Source organism: Carcharhinus amblyrhynchos, chromosome 25 (assembly GCF_965287045.1).
Source record: "Carcharhinus amblyrhynchos chromosome 25, sCarAmb.v2.hapA, whole genome shotgun sequence".
NCBI lineage: Eukaryota > Metazoa > Chordata > Chondrichthyes > Carcharhiniformes > Carcharhinidae > Carcharhinus > Carcharhinus amblyrhynchos.
In genome coordinates this window covers 2,975,174-2,990,931 of record NC_137348.1, presented here as the reverse complement: position 1 = coordinate 2,990,931, position 15,758 = coordinate 2,975,174, and positions in this window count along the sequence as shown.

Sequence of the window (15,758 nt, the reverse complement as noted above, 5' to 3'; positions counted from 1 at the left end):
CGTTCTCCCACATAATACCTGCATTACACCTGTACTTTGAAGTTCTTAAGCTGCTTAATAAGTAGTACTAGTAGTTGCCATGGTTACCAAGGCCCGCTCGCTATTGTCAGGCCTGACTCCACCTGCAGGATCGGCAGCTCTGCCTTCGTCTACTCAGGGACATTTCATCACTAAATTTCCAGATGGCACGAAACTCGGAACCTGAGAGTTGACCGAGAGAGAAGCTGCCAGAATAGAGAGGACAACGGGGATGCCCAAAGGTTGAATGTATTCAAGAGGCGGCTGGATAGAGCACTTGGGGGCGAATGGGATCAAAGGTTATGGGGAGAAAGCAGGATCAGGCTATTGAGCTGGACAATCCGCCATGATGGTGATGAATGGTGGAGTAGCCTCGATGGGCCAAATGGCCTCCTGCTCCTTTCTTCTACATTTCTGTGACATTGACAGGCGGGTCAGTGAGTTGCAATCAGGAAATAAGAACCTTACAAATGGATATAGATCGGTTAGGAGAGCGGAATTTAATGTGGATAAGTGTGAGGTGACACATTTTGGGAGGGAGGGAGAGAAAATTAGGGTCAGGGTTGGGGGGGTAAAGGAACAAAGAATTGTGGGATCATAGCATCCCCACAAGGCAGAAGGAGGCCATTTGGCCCATTGAGCCTGTACCAACTCTTTAACAGGACATTTTACCCAGGTTCTATCCCCATAACCCCACATATTCACCACTCATCCCCCAACCTATCCATCTTCGGACACTGGGTGGGCCCAGGTTTTACAGCCCCTCCTGCCAGCGGAATCCAATGGGCTTTTGAATGGCTCGCTGCCCTCACCACAATGATCCATAAAACCCCACCCCTGGCGGAGGGGGTGGTGGAGAGTTGGGGGGTGGGGGGGGGGGGGGCAGTATTTGACAGTGGGACAAGTTAACAACACAGCTGGGATCCTGGACTGGGATTTGCCACGGGGAATGTTGCGGGGTCAGCTCATTGGCTTTCAGCAGGACTGGAAAATCCCGGCAACAGGCTAGGCTGGAAAATCCCATCACTGGGCTTTATCTGGGTAAATGGGTTTATTTCTGAATGGTCAGAAATAAGTAGTGGGGGTGCCACAGGGTACGGTCCTTGGGCCTCAGTTATTTACCATCTATATTAATGATTTGGATACAGGGATAGAAAACTCTAGCCACATTTACAGATGACACAAAAATAGACGGGACAGTGAGTGGCAATCAGGAAATAAGAACCTTACAAATGGATATAGATCGGTTGGGAGACTGGGCCAAAATGTGGCCGATGGAGTTTAACGTGGATAAGTGTGAGGTCATGTATTTTGGCCAGAAAAATGGAAAGACAGCTTATTATCTAAATGGGGAGAGGGTTCGGGACACTCCGGTGCAGAGGGATCTGGGTGTCCTTGTTCATCAGTCACAGCAGCTAGCAGCAGGAACAGCAGATAATAAAGAAAGTGACTGGAATATTGACATGTTATAGCTAAAGGGATAGAATATAAATGTAAGGAAGTATTGTTGGAACTATACAAGGCGTTGGTGAGGCCGCACCCGGAGTATTGTGAAGTTTTGGTGTCCTTGTTTGAGGAAAGATGGGGTGGCATTGAGGCGGTTCAGAGGAGGTTCACTGGATTGATCCCAGAGATGAGGGGTTTGTCGTATGAAGAGAGATTGAACAGTTTAGGCCGATACTCTCTGGAATTGAGAAGAATAAGGGGAGATCAAATTGAGGTTTACAAGATGATAAAAGGTACGGATAAAGTAGACGGGGAGCGGATGCTTCCTCTTGTGGGACATTCTAGGACGAGAGGTCACAGTCTGAGGATAAGGGGCAGCAAATTTAAAACAGAGTTGAGGAGAAACTACTTCTCCCAAAGGGTTGTGAACCTGTGGGATTCACTCCCCCCAAAGTGCGTTGGGTGCTGGGACAGTGAGTAAATTTGAGGAGGAGTTAGACAGATTTTTAATTGGGAATGGGTTGAAGGGTTATGGGGAGAAGGCAGGAAAATGGGGATGAGATCTAGAATAAAGAACAAAAAAAAAACAAAGAAAATTACAGCGCAGGAACAGGCCCCTCAACCCTCCAAGCCTCCTTAGAGGGGGAGGGGGGAGAGGGGGATGGGGGGGAAGGGGGGGTTAAGGGGAGGAGAGGAGGGTGAGAGGGGATTCGATAGAGATGTTCATGGAGGGTTTGGAGAGAACGGAGAGGGGGAAAATGGTCACCATTGGCAGAGGAACCAAAAACCCAGCAGACTCAAGGTGAACGGCAAAAGGAACAATGGTGACTTGAGGAAAATCATTTCTGAAACACAGGATCAGGATTGTGGTGGAGAGAAATACAACTGGGGCTTTCAAAACTGCGATGTCGGGATTCTGTAAAAGGATCATGGAATCTCTACAGAGCAGAAGGAGGCCATTCGGCCCATCGAGGATGCACCAATCATGATCCAACCCAGGCCTAATTCCTGTAAACCCCACATATTTCCTTCCTAATCCCCTTGAGTCTTAGGGGCAATTTAGCACGTCCAATCAACATAACCTGCATATCTTTGGACTGCAGGAAACCCACGCAGACACGGGGAGAATGTGCAAACTCTGCACAGACAGTGACCCGAGTGCAGAATTGAACCCGGGGCCCTGGTGCTTAGGCAACACTAACCACTGTGTTGCCAATGGAAGCTCCCCTAATGGTGATCACACCTCCCTTCATGGCTCCCTGGGAAACCCTCGGCCTCCTGTGGCTTGCAACCAATCTCTCCTGTATGAGCTGAGCAGGGACTGATAGCCAAGTTCCGCACACGAGAACAGCCTCAACCGGGATCTTGGGTTCATGTCACACTATCTGTAACCCCCATGACTTGCCTGGGTTTGCAAAATCTCACTGACTGTCCTGTCTGGAGACAATACACATCTCTGTAACCTGTGCTTAACCCTCTCTCCACTCACATTGTCTGTACCTGTAAAGATTGATTACTTGTTAAGACTCACATTCCAACCATTATCTTGTAAATTGAGACTGTGTCTTTATATACCCTGTCTGTGAACAGAAATCCCACTCACCTGATGAAGGGACAGCGCGCCGAAAGCTTGTGGCTTTTGCTACCAAATAAACCTGTTGGACTTTAACCCGGTGTTGTGAGACTTCTCACTGTGTTTACCCCAAGTCCAACACCAGCATCTCCACATTGTAAATATATTCAACAAGGGAACATCACAACCCTCTCGGGGAGAGAATTTCAAAGATTCACAACCCTTTGAGTGAAGAAATTTTTCCTCATCTTTAGTCCTAAATAATCGACCCCTCATCCGGAGATTGTGCCCCGATGATTTAGATTCTACAACTAGCGGAAATAATCTCTCAAACCCCATCAGAATCCTGTAGTTTCAATGAGATCACCCCTCATTCCAAACTCCAGAGATTATAGACTCAATTTACTCAGCCTCTCATCATAGAACAACCACCCCATCCCCTCCCCCCGCACCATCCTGGGGACCAGTTTAGTGAAGCTTCTCCTCTTGACATTCATTGGCATCACTGTCACTGAAACCACCCCCCCATGAACATCCTGGGGGTTACCATTGACCAGAAACTCAACAGGGCCCAGCTGTATACACACAGCGACTCCCAGAGCGGGTCAGAGACTGGGAATCCTGCAGTGAGTAACTCACCTCCTGACTCCCCAAAGGCAGCTCACCATCACCTCGCAAGGGTAATTAGGGATGGGCAATGAATGCTGACCAATCAGCGATGCCCACACCCCAATGAAGAATAAATAGTTCTGCTGCACTGTCCAATCACACAGGGCCAGTGTGTGTACAATGTTGCCTCACCGGACAGTGTCCTGTTGGCCAATGCTGAATTAAAAGCCAGATCAAAACGGCCATTTCAAACCAGTTAGATCATCAAACCCATTCAATAATCCAATCAAAAAACAACCAATGAACCTTGCCTTGTGCTCCTACAAGTAGTACAGTGGTTAGCACTGCTGCCTCACAGCTCCAGGGAGCGGGGTTCGATTCCCAGCTTGGGTCACTGTCTGTGTGGAGTCTGCACATTCTCCCTGTGTCTGCGTGGGTTTCCTCCGGGTGCTCCAGTTTCCTCCCACAGTCCAAGAGTGTGCGGGTTAGGTTGATTGGCCATGCTAAATTAACCCCAGTGTCAGGGATTAGCAGAGGGAATATGTGGGGTTATGGGGATAGGGCCTGGGTGGGATTGTGTCAGTGCAGACTTGATGGGCCGAATGGCCTCCTTCTGTACTGTAGGGATTCTATGAAAAACCAAATTTCAATTGAATCCAATTCATGGTCCCCACGAGAGAGACAAACACGATCCAAGCTGGCTGGATGACGCATTCTGCCCCATCCTGGGATGGATCTTAATCTTAGCCAAAAGGCCGAATGCTCCTACACGTTACTACCCCAAACATGGCTGCTGACCCTCAGTGGGAGAGACTGTAGATGAACATATAGGACCTCCTCGACCCGAAGCTCAGATTCACACAGCAGCAGCAGTCTGAGCTGGCTGAGGGACAGCAGCGAGGGCGCTGGCAGAGTGGCAGCGGGAGGTTGTCATTCTCAGGGAGGGTGACATGGATCCGTTATTCCCGGTGACTCAGCCATCGCGGTGCTGGGCTGGAGCCGCCCGGAGAGCCTGGGATCGGCAGCCGTGCCAGGTTACAAGCCCGGTTTGAGCTTGGTATGGAAAACAGTGACAGCCGCCAACCCCCCACCCCCCACCCCCCACCATCCCACCATCCCACCACCCCCCACCACCCCACCATCCCACCACCCCCCACCACCCACCACCCACCACCCCACCATCCCACCACCCCACCCTGGTCAGCCTGAACACTCTGGCACGTATGGCCATCTGCTTTCAGATCCTCGATCAACCCTCACTGCCACCCGGTAAGGTACACCCACTGTCAGAGTGTGAGTAGTGACTGTGTGTGTGAGATTTTGATTTGATTTGATTTATTATTGTCACATGTATTAACATACAGTGAAAAGTATTGTTTCTTGTGTGTTATACAGACAAAGCATACCGTTCATAGAGAAGGAAAGGAGAGAGTGCAGAATGTAGTGTTACAGTCACAGCGAGGGTGTAGAGAAAGATCAACTTAATGCGAGGTAGGTCCATTCAGAAGTCTGACAGCAGCAGGGAAGAAGCTGTTCTTGAGTCAGTTGAGACGTGACCTCAGACTTTTGTATCTTTTTCCCGATGGAAGAAGGTGGAAGAGAGAATGTCCGGGGTGTGTGGGGCCCTTAATTATACTGGCTGCTTTTCCAAGGCAGCTGGAGCTGTAGACAGCATCAGCTCCCGCTGCCTCAGCAAAGCAACCAGTATAATTAAGGATGGGAGGCTGGTTTGTGTGATGGATTGGGGCTACATTCATGACCTTTTGTAGTTCCTTGCGGTCTTGGTTAGAGCAGGAGCCCAGACCGAGCTGTGATACAACCAGAAAGAATGCTTTCTATGGGGCATCTGTAAAAGTTGGTGAGAGTTGTAGCGGACATGCCAAATTTCCTTAGTCTTCTGAGAAAGTAGAGGTGTTGGTGGGACTTTCTGAACTATATGTCGGCATGGGGGGGGACCAGGACAGGGTGTTGGTGATCTGGACACCTAAAATCTTCAAGCTCTCGACCCTTTCTACTTCATCCCCGTTGATGTAGACAGGGGCATGTTCTCCTTTACACTTCCTGAAGTTGATGACTGTCTCTCATTTTGTTGACATTGAGGGAGAGATTATTGTCGCCGCACCAGTTCACCAGATTCTCGATCTCATTCCTGTTCTCTGTCATTGTTTGAGATCCGACCCACTACAGTGATGTCGTCAGCAAACTGGAGAATCGAGTTGGAGGGGAATTTGACCGCACGGTTATGGGTGTATAAGGAGTATAGTAGGGGGCTGAGTGATTAGACTCTGTTCACCATCGAACAGTCAGTCCCCTTACCCCGCGCACTGCCCTAGCTGCAGGAAACACTGGGGGAACCTGAAAGGAGGAAGGTACCAGGGTAAGTGCCGTGGTGAGGGAGGCGGGCGTGAGAGGGCTGCTCGCTGCCAGTATCTCCAACCTGTAGAGGGTTTGGAGGGAGGTGGGAAGGTGGGGTTGGCAGGAACCCAGCCACAGCCCTGAGTTTCAGCTCCCTCGCTGGCACCGTCACCACCAGCACCGTCTCCTCTCTCAGACACGAGGCTGGATCTGTCTGTGCAGAGCCAGACCCTGCTGTTTCCAGTCCTGTGGATCCCTGTCCTGGAAAAGAGAGAGAAGGATGTGTGGCACTGAGTGTGGTACACTGTGCTTGGGTGATGTGCCTGCCATTGTTGAATAGCTGACAGTGTATACAAGCTGTGAGATATGGGTGTGACACGGGGGTGGCATGGTGGCACAATGTTTAGCACTGCTGCCTCACAGCACCAGGGACCCAGGTTCAATTCCGGCCTTGGGTCACTGTCTGTGCAAGTTTGCACATTTTCCCCATGTCTGCATGGGTTTCCTCCAGGCGACCATAAGACATAGGGGCAGAATTAGACCATTCGGCCCATTAACTCTGCTCTGCCATTCAATCATGGCTGATATTTTTCTTATCCCCCATTCTCCTGCCTTTTCCCCATAACTGCTGCTCCGGTTTCCTCCCACAGCCCAAAAGATGTGCAGGTTAGATAAAGTTTATTTATTAGTCACAAGTAAGGCTTACATTAACACTGCAATGAAGTTACTGTGAAAATCCCCTAGTTGCCACACTCTGGCGCCTGTTCGGGTTACACTGCGGGAGAATTTAGCACGGCCAATGCACCCTAACCAGCATGTGTGGGAGGAATCTGGAGCACCCGGAGGAAACCCGCACAGACATGGGGAGAATGTGCAGAGTCCACACAGGCAGTGACCCGAGCCGGGAATCGAGCACCGAGTCCCTGGCGCTGTGAGGCAGCAGTGCTGACCACTGTGCCACTGTGCCACCTGATTGCCCCTTAATGTCAGGGGGATTAGCAGGGTAAGTGTGTGGGGTTATGGGTGGGATTGTGGTCGGTGCAGAGTCGATGGGCCGAGTGGCCTCCTTCTGCACGGTAGATTCTATGACACTTGTCGCAGTGCCAGGTACGTGAGGCTGAGGTGAAGCTTTGAATGTTTGTTACAAGGTGTGCTTGCTCAGTGAACCGGCTGTGAATGAAACAGTGTGTGTGAGGCTAGTGCTTTATCTATAAAGATAAGGCAAAGTTAAGATGCAGTACGTGGGGTTCACTTGTTGTGTGTTTGATTGTGTGAGTCTGTTTACTATCACCGCTCACTGTGTTTGATTGGGGTGAACTCATTAAAGGAAGTTGATAGGCTGAGGAAACAGACATTTTAGAGCAGTGTGCGTGAAACCCGTAACACACTCGGAAACCAGGGTGTCATCGCTGCATTGCTGTGAGCCGCATAAAATGTACAGCACAGTCACTGACTTTCACCACTCTTGTGAGGTCATTAAATTTCTTCCTGTGCTGCGTCCCAGCTCCTCAGGGCTGGAGATTGCTCCTACTGCCTCCTCGGTGTCTGTCAGGAGCAGGGGGGTTCTCTGGCCCCTTGAGGGAAGACATCCTCTCCAGTCCAGGTGTCCAGTGCCGTGTTAGAGAAGCTGGAACCAGGGGTTCTGTTCTGTACGCTATGTTTACAAGTTAGCCAGGAAAGACCTAAAGAGAGAGCTAAGAAGAACCAGGAGGGGACATGAGAAGTCTTTGGCAGGTAGGATCAAGGAAAACCCTAAAGCTTTCTATAGGTGTGTTAGGAATGAAAGAATGACTAGGGTAAGATTAGGGCCAGTCCAGGACATTCGTGGGGAGTGGTGCATGGAGTCCAAAGGGATAGGAGAGGCGCTAAATGAATATTTTTCGTCAGTATTCACACAGGCAAATGACAATGTAGTCGAGGACAATACTGAGATACAGACTATTAGACTAGATGTGATTGAGGTTCATAAGGAGGAGGTGTTGACAATTCTGGAAAGTGTGAAAATAGATAAGTCCCCTGGGTCGGATGGGATTTATCCTAGGATTCTCTGGGAGGCCAGGGAAGAGATTGCAGAGCCTTTAGCTTTGATCTTTAGGTCATCATTGTCTACAGGAATAGTGCCAGAAGACTGGAGGATGGCAAATGTTGTCCCCCTTGGTCAAGAAAGGGAGTAGAGACAACCCTAGGAATTATAGACAAAGAACAAAGAACAACACAGCACAGGAAACAGGCCCTTCGGCCCAACGAGCCCACGCTGCTATTTTAACAATGTGCTTTTCCTCCTCTACCCCTGACCCATGTCTATGCTTATGGTTCCCCCATTGGAAACCAGATTAAGGGGAGAATAATTTAGGGACAATTTGTTACACCAATCAGCCAAGGAGCACATCTTTGGGGTGCAAGAGGAAACTGGAGCACCCGGAGAAAACCCACACAACCACAGGGAGAATGCGCAAACTCCCACAGACACAAGCCCAAATCCATGTATTTGCACAGCAAACAGTGATAGTCACTGAGCTGTCGTGGTGCCCATCTGCTGGTCAAGTTTAAGTGTACACAAACGACGCGAAGTACTAGGCCACTCTCGAAACATCCAAGGGCAGCCCTCGCACGACCCACCCTGTGTATGCCCCTCATTAAACAAGGTGGACCGACTCACCTGTGGAGTAAAAGAGAAAAACATCAACACATGTAACAGTTGATTTCCAGGAACGTCCCGAGGCTCTGATCCAGAGCCTTACTTCTATTGTGGGCAAAGTTTTGGAAAGGATTATAAGAGATAGGATTTATAGTCATCTAGAAAGGAATAATTTGATTAGGGATAGTCAACATGGTTTTGTGAAGGGTAGGTCATGTCTCACAAACCTTATTGAGTTCTTTGAGAAGGTGATCAAAGAGATGGATGAGGGCAAAGCAGTTGATGTGGTGTATATGGATTTCAATAAAGCATTTGATAAGGTTCCCCATGGTAAGCTATTGCAGAAAATACGGAGACATGGGATTGAGGGTGATTTAGCAGTTTGGATCAGAAATTGACTCGCTGATAGAAGACAGAGGGTGCTGGCTGATGGGAAATAATCATCCTGGAGTTCAGTTACTAGTGGTGTACCTCAGGGATCTGTTTTGGGCCCCCTGCTGTTTGTCATTTTTATAAATGGATGAGGGTGTAGAAGGATGGGTTAGTAAATTTGCAGACGACACCAAAGTCAGAGGAGTTGTAGACAGTGAGGATGGATGTTACAGTTTGCAGAGGGACATAGATAAGCTGCAGAGCTGGGCCAAGGGGTGGCAAATGGAGTTTAATGCGGAAAAGTGTGAGGTGATTCACTTTGGAAGGAGTAACAGGAGTACGGAATATAGGGCTAATGGAAGGACTCTTAATAGTGTTGATGAGCAGAGAGATCTCGGTGTACAGGTGCATAGCTCCCTGAAAGCTGGCACCCAGGTTGATAAGGTTGTTAAGAAGGTGTACGGTGTGTTAGTTTTTGTTGGTAGAGGGATTGAATTTCGGAGCCGTGAGGTCATGTTGCAACTGTACAAAACTCTGGTGTGGTCACACTTGGAGTATTGCGTACAGTTCTGGTCGCCGCATTATAGGAAGGATGTGGAAGCATTGGAAAGGGTGCAGAGGAGATTTACCAGGATGTTGCTGGTATGATGGAAAGGTCTTATGAGGAAAGGCTGAGGGACTTGAGGCTGTTGTTGTTAGAGAGAAGAAGGTTAAGAGGTGATTTAATGGAGACATATAAGATGATCTAGATAGGCTAGGCGAATGGGCCAGGAGATGGCAAATGGAATTTAATGTTGGCAAGTGCGAGGTGGTCCACTTTGGTAGGAAGAATGGTAGGAAGGATTATTACTTACGTGGCGAAAAACTGCAGCAGGCGACGGTGCAGAGGGACCTCGGGGTCCTTGTGCATGAGTCGCAAAAACCCAGCTTGCAGGTACAGCAGGTGGTCAGGAAGGCGAATGGGATGCTGGCCTTCATAGCGAGGGGGATTGAATATAAAAGTAGGGAGGTCTTGCTGCAGCTGTATAGGGCATTGGTGAGGCCGCAGCTGGAGTACTGTGTGCAGTTTTGGGCGCCGTACTTACGCAAGGATATTTTGGCCTTGGAGGGAGTGCAGAGGAGGTTTACTAGGCTGATGCCGGAGTTGAGGGGGTTGAGCTATGAGGAGAGGCTGAATAAACTAGGCTTGTACTCGTTAGAGTTTAGAAGAATGAGGGGAGATCTCATTGAGACGTATAAGATGATGAATGGGATGGATAGGATAGAGGTGGAGAGACTCTTCCCACTCAGAAAGGACAGTAGGACTAGGGGGCACAGCCTCAAGATAAAGGGGGGGGCGCGGTTTAGAACGGAGTTGAGGAGGAAGTTCTTCACTTAAAGGGTGGTGAATCTCTGGAATTCTCTGCCCGTTGAAGTGGTGGAGGCTACCTCGCTAAATATTTTTAAGAAGCGGGTTGATGGGTTTTTGATAAGAGAGGGGATTAAGGGTTATGGGGAGAGGGCGGGAATGTGGAACTGAGACACGACAGATCAGCCATGATCTTATTGAATGGCGGGGCAGGCTCGAAGGGCTAGATGGCCTACTCCTGCTCCTATTTCTTATGTTCTTATGATCAGAGGGTTAGATAGGGTGGAGAGTGAGATCCTTTTTCCTCAGATGGAGATGGCTAGCACGAGGGGACATAGCTTTAAATTGCGGGGTGATAGATATAGGACAGATGTCAGAGGTAGGTTCTTTACTCAGAGAGTAGTAAGGGTGTGGAATGCCCTGCCTGCAGCAGTAGTGGATTTGCCAACATTAAGGGCTTTGAAATGGTGGTTGGATAAACATATGGATGATATTGGAATAGTGTAGGTTGGATGGGCTTTAGATTGGTTTCACAGGTCAGCACAACATCGAGGGCCGAAGGGGCCTGTACTGCGCTGGAATGTTCTATGTTCTATGTTCAGGATAGTTAGGAAGGCATCTGGGAGACTTGCTCTCACCAGTCACGGTATAGAGTATAAGAGCAAGGAGGTAATGCTGGATCTGTACAGAGAGTTGGTGAGGCCGGGAGGTACTGTGTGCAGTTCTGGTCACCTCACTATAGGAAGGAGGTGGTTGTTCTCGAGGGGGTACAGAGGAGACTCACCAGGACGGAGCGTTTGAGCGATAAGGAGAGACTGGGTAGGCTTGGATTGTTTTCTCCGGAGCAGAGAAGGCTGAGGGGGGGACAGGATTGAGGTATATAAGATTATGAGGGGTATGGACAGGGTGAGCAGGGAGCAGCTGTTCCCCTGGGGTCAGTCAGGAGGGGGCAGAGCTTTACAGTGAGGGACAGGAGATTCAGAGGGGATTTGTGTAAAATGTTTTTCACTCAGAGGGTAGTGGGAATCTGGAATGCGCTGTCCGGGAAGGTAGTGGAGGCTGGAAGCCTTACAACTGTTAAAAAAAATATTTAGAGGAGCACTTGAAACATCAGAACATTCAAGTTTACGGGACCAGTGCAGAAAAATGGGATTAGCGTAACTTTAGTGGTGCAAACTGGATAGGCCGAGAGACCTTCTCGGCACTGTGTGGCTCTATGATTCATGCACTCATCCGTAAACAGTTCCAGTACCTGTGTCAGACAGGAGGCACCTCCCTGATGAAAGGTACTTTCAGTGCATTAGCCTTGTGTGACCTTGGAGTCTCTGCAACCACTCAGCAATGCATTTCAGACTGGCCTGTACAGCACCATCATTCCAGTCAGCTTACAGCACTGCTCTGCTTGGTGCTGGCATCACGAGGGGCAGATGTGGATTAATCGTGACCCCACAAACGAGCAGACTTTACCGAGTTTTTTCACCCAGAGATAGAAATACGAAGCGTAGAGTGCTGAATTAAATCGAGAGACTGGGGGCACTGAGAGAGTGAGAAACACAGACAAAAGGAGAGCGCTTGGGGGGAAAAAGACAAAGTTATGAAGGGAAAGAGAAATACACGGAGAAAGGAAGGCAGACGGAAAGATTGGGAAATAGACAGAGAGGCAAACAGAATGAGAGAAACTGAAAAATAACAGACAGAAAGGTTAAAGAGAAAGAAAAGAGGGAACAATGAGGTGAGGAAAACACATGAAAAAATTTTGATTTGATTTATTATTGTCACATGTATTAACATACAGTGAAAAGTATTGCTTCTTGCGCGCTACACAGACAAAGCATACCATTCATAGAGAAGGAAACAAGAGGGTGAGATTGTAGTGTTACAGTCATAGCGAGGGTGTAGAGAAAGATCAACTTAATGCGAGGTAGGTCCATTCAAAAGTCTGACAGCAGCAGGGAAGAAGCTGTTCTTGAGTCGTTCAGTACGGGACCTCAGACTTTTATATCTTTTTCCCGAAGGAAGAAGGTGGAGGAGAGAATGTTCGGGGTGTGTGCTTGATTATGCTGGCTGCTTTTCCAGGGGAGCAGGAAATGTAAACAGAGTCAATGGATGGGAGGCTGGTTTGAGTGATGGATTGGGCTACATTCACAACCTTTTGTAGTTCCTTGCAGTCTTGGGCAGAGCAGGAGCCCAGACCGAGCTGTGATACAAGCAGAAAGAATGCTTTCTATGGGGCATCTGTAAAAGTTGCTGTGAGTCACAGCTGACATGCCAAATTTCCTTGGTCTTCCGAGAAAAGAGGCATTGATGGGCTTTCTGAATGATAGTGTTGGTATGGAGGGGGGGGGAACCGGGACAGGTTGTTGGTGATCTGGACACCTAAAAACTTGAAGCTCTCGATCCTTTCTATTTCGTCCCCGTTGATGTAGACAGGGGCTTGCTGAAGTCGATGACAATCTCATTTGTTTTGTTGACATTGAGGGAGAGATTATTATTGCTGCACCAGTTCACCAGATTCTCGACCTCATTCCTGTTCTCTGTCTCATCATTGTTTGAGAGCCGACCCACTACGGTGATGACGTCAGCAAACTTGAAAATCAAATATAAAAGTCCATGAGGAAAGAGGAAGAAGTGCAGCAAGAACAGATATCAGCCTCACACTGGAGAACAGCCAGTACTTCACCTTTCTATTACTTTTATAATTCTTTGTATTTTTAAAAAGTTAACATGCCCAGTCAGTGTCATTCCCTGCACTCTGCCTGTCTGATCCTTGGAGAGAGGGTTCTGTGAGAGAGATCATACACTCCACACACAGGAGGAATCCAATCGAAACCTACCAGCTTCACTCCCACATCATCACATCACACTCACCACATCCAAACTGAAAAGTTTGCAAAAAGTAATTCTGACTTTCCAACAAAAACACTGCAAGAGTGGAACAACAGTGACACCAACTGTAGGAAACTGACAGTGAGAGAAATAGAGACTGCAACAGAAACGGAACATCGCTGCACTGGGAGACAGGATACTCTGACACACACCCAGAGTGGCAGGGTCAGACACAACACTGCTAGCAGAGTCCACACCTCCCAATCCAAACAGAGGGTCAGTGCTGAGGGAGCGCCGCACTGTCAGAGGGTCAGTGCCGAGGGAGTGCCGCACTGTCAGAGGGTCAGTGCTGAGGGAGTGCCGCACTGTCAGAGGGTCAGTGCTGAGGGAGCGCCGCACTGTCAGAAGGTCAGTGCCGAGGGAGCGCCGCACTGTCAGAGGGTCAGTGCTGAGGGAGCGCCGCACTGTCAGAGGGTCAGTGCTGAGGGAGCGCCGCACTGTCAGAGGGTCAGTGCTGAGGGAGCGCCGCACTGTCAGAGGGTCAGTGCTGAGGGAGTGCCGCACTGTCAGAGGGTCAGTGCTGAGGGAGTGCCGCACTGTCAGAGGGTCAGTGCTGAGGGAGCGCCGCACTGTCAGAAGGTCAGTGCCGAGGGAGCGCCGCACTGTCAGAGGGTCAGTGCTGAGGGAGCGCCGCACTGTCAGAGGGTCAGTGCTGAGGGAGCGCCGCACTGTCAGAGGGTCAGTGCTGAGGGAGCGCCGCACTGTCAGAGGGTCAGTGCTGAGGGAGCGCCGCACTGTCAGAGGGTCAGTGCTGAGGGAGTGCTGCACTGTCAGAGGGTCAGTGCCGAGGGAGCGCCGCACTGTCAGAGGGTCAGTGCTGAGGGAGCGCCGCACTGTCAGAGGGTCAGTGCCGAGGGAGTGCCGCACTGTCAGAGGGTCGGTGCCGAGGGAGCGCCGCACTGTCAGAGGGTCGGTGCCGAGGGAGCGCCGCACTGTCAGAGGGTCAGTGCCGAGGGAGCGCCGCACTGTCAGAGGGTCAGTGCCGAGGGAGTGCCGCACTGTCAGAGGGTCAGTGCCGGGGGAGTGCCGCACCGTCAGAGGGTCAGTGCCGAGGGAGTGCCGCACCGTCAGAGGGTCAGTGCTGAGGGAGTGCCGCACTGTCAGAGGGTCAGTGCTGGGGGAGTGCCGCACTGTCAGAGGGTCAGTGCTGAGGGAGTGCCGCACTGTCAGAGGGTCAGTGCTGAGGGAGTGCCGCACTGTCAGAGGGTCAGTGCTGAGGGAGCGCCGCACTGTCAGAGGGTCAGTGCTGAGGGAGCGCCGCACTGTCAGAGGGTCAGTGCTGAGGGAGCGCCGCACTGTCAGAGGGTCAGTGCTGAGGGAGTGCCGCACTGTCAGAGGATCGGTAGAATCATATAATCACTACTGTGTGGAAGGAGGCCACTCGGCCCATCAAGCCTGCACCGACAACAATCCCACCCAGGCCTCATCATCGTAATCCTGCCACGTATTTACCCTCGCCGGTCCCTCTGACGCCAAGGATCGATTTAGCACGGCCAGTCAGCCTAACCCGCACGTCTTTCAGGTTGTGGGAGGAAACCTGAGCACTTGGAGAAAACCCACGCAGACACAGGGACAACATGCAAACTCCATACGGAGATTTTGTGAGTAGGGTGGAGGGGGGCCCTGGGAGGGGCTCTCTTTTGGAGATTTAATGCAGACTCAGAGACACACAGAGACTAGAAGAAGGAGTAGGCCATTCGGCCCTTCAAACCTGCTCCGCTACTCATTTTGATAATGGCTGATTATCAAATTCAATATCCTGGTTTCCCCCTCCCTCCCATATCCCTTCCTCCCTTTAGCCCCAAGAGCTGTATCGAATTTATTCTTCAAATCAGCAATGTTTTTGGCCTCAACTATTTTCTTTGGAGTGAATTCCACACATTGCCCACCCTCTGGGTGAAGAAACATAGAGGATAGAAGCAGCAGGAGGCCATTTGGCCCCTCGAGCCTGCTCCGCCATTCATCACCATCATGGCTGATCGTCCAACTCAATAGCCTAATCCTGCTTTCTCCCCATAACCTTTGATCCCATTCGCCCCAAGTGCGATATCCAGCCACCTCTTGAATACATTCAATGTTTTGGCATCAACTACTTCCTGTGGGAATGAATTCCACAGGCTCACCGGGTGAAGAAATGTCTCCTCATCTCCGTCCTAAATGGTCTACCCTGAATCCTCAGACTGTGACCCCTGGTTCTGGACTCCCCCCACCATCGGGAACATCCTCCCTGCATCTACCCTGTCTGACCCTGATAGAAAGGTGACACGGTGGCACAGTGGGTTAGCATTACTGCTTCACAGCTCCAGGGACCTGGGTTCAATTCCCAGCTTGGGTCACTGTCTGTGTGGAGTTTGCACATTCTCCCCATGTCTGTGTGGGTGGTGCTGTTCCCGGGTATCTGCTGCTCTTGTCTTCTAGACGGTGTTGCTCGTGGCTTGGACGGTGCTATCTAAGGAACATTGCTGAGTTTCTGCAGTTCACCTTGTAGATATACACACGGCTGCCGCTGTTCA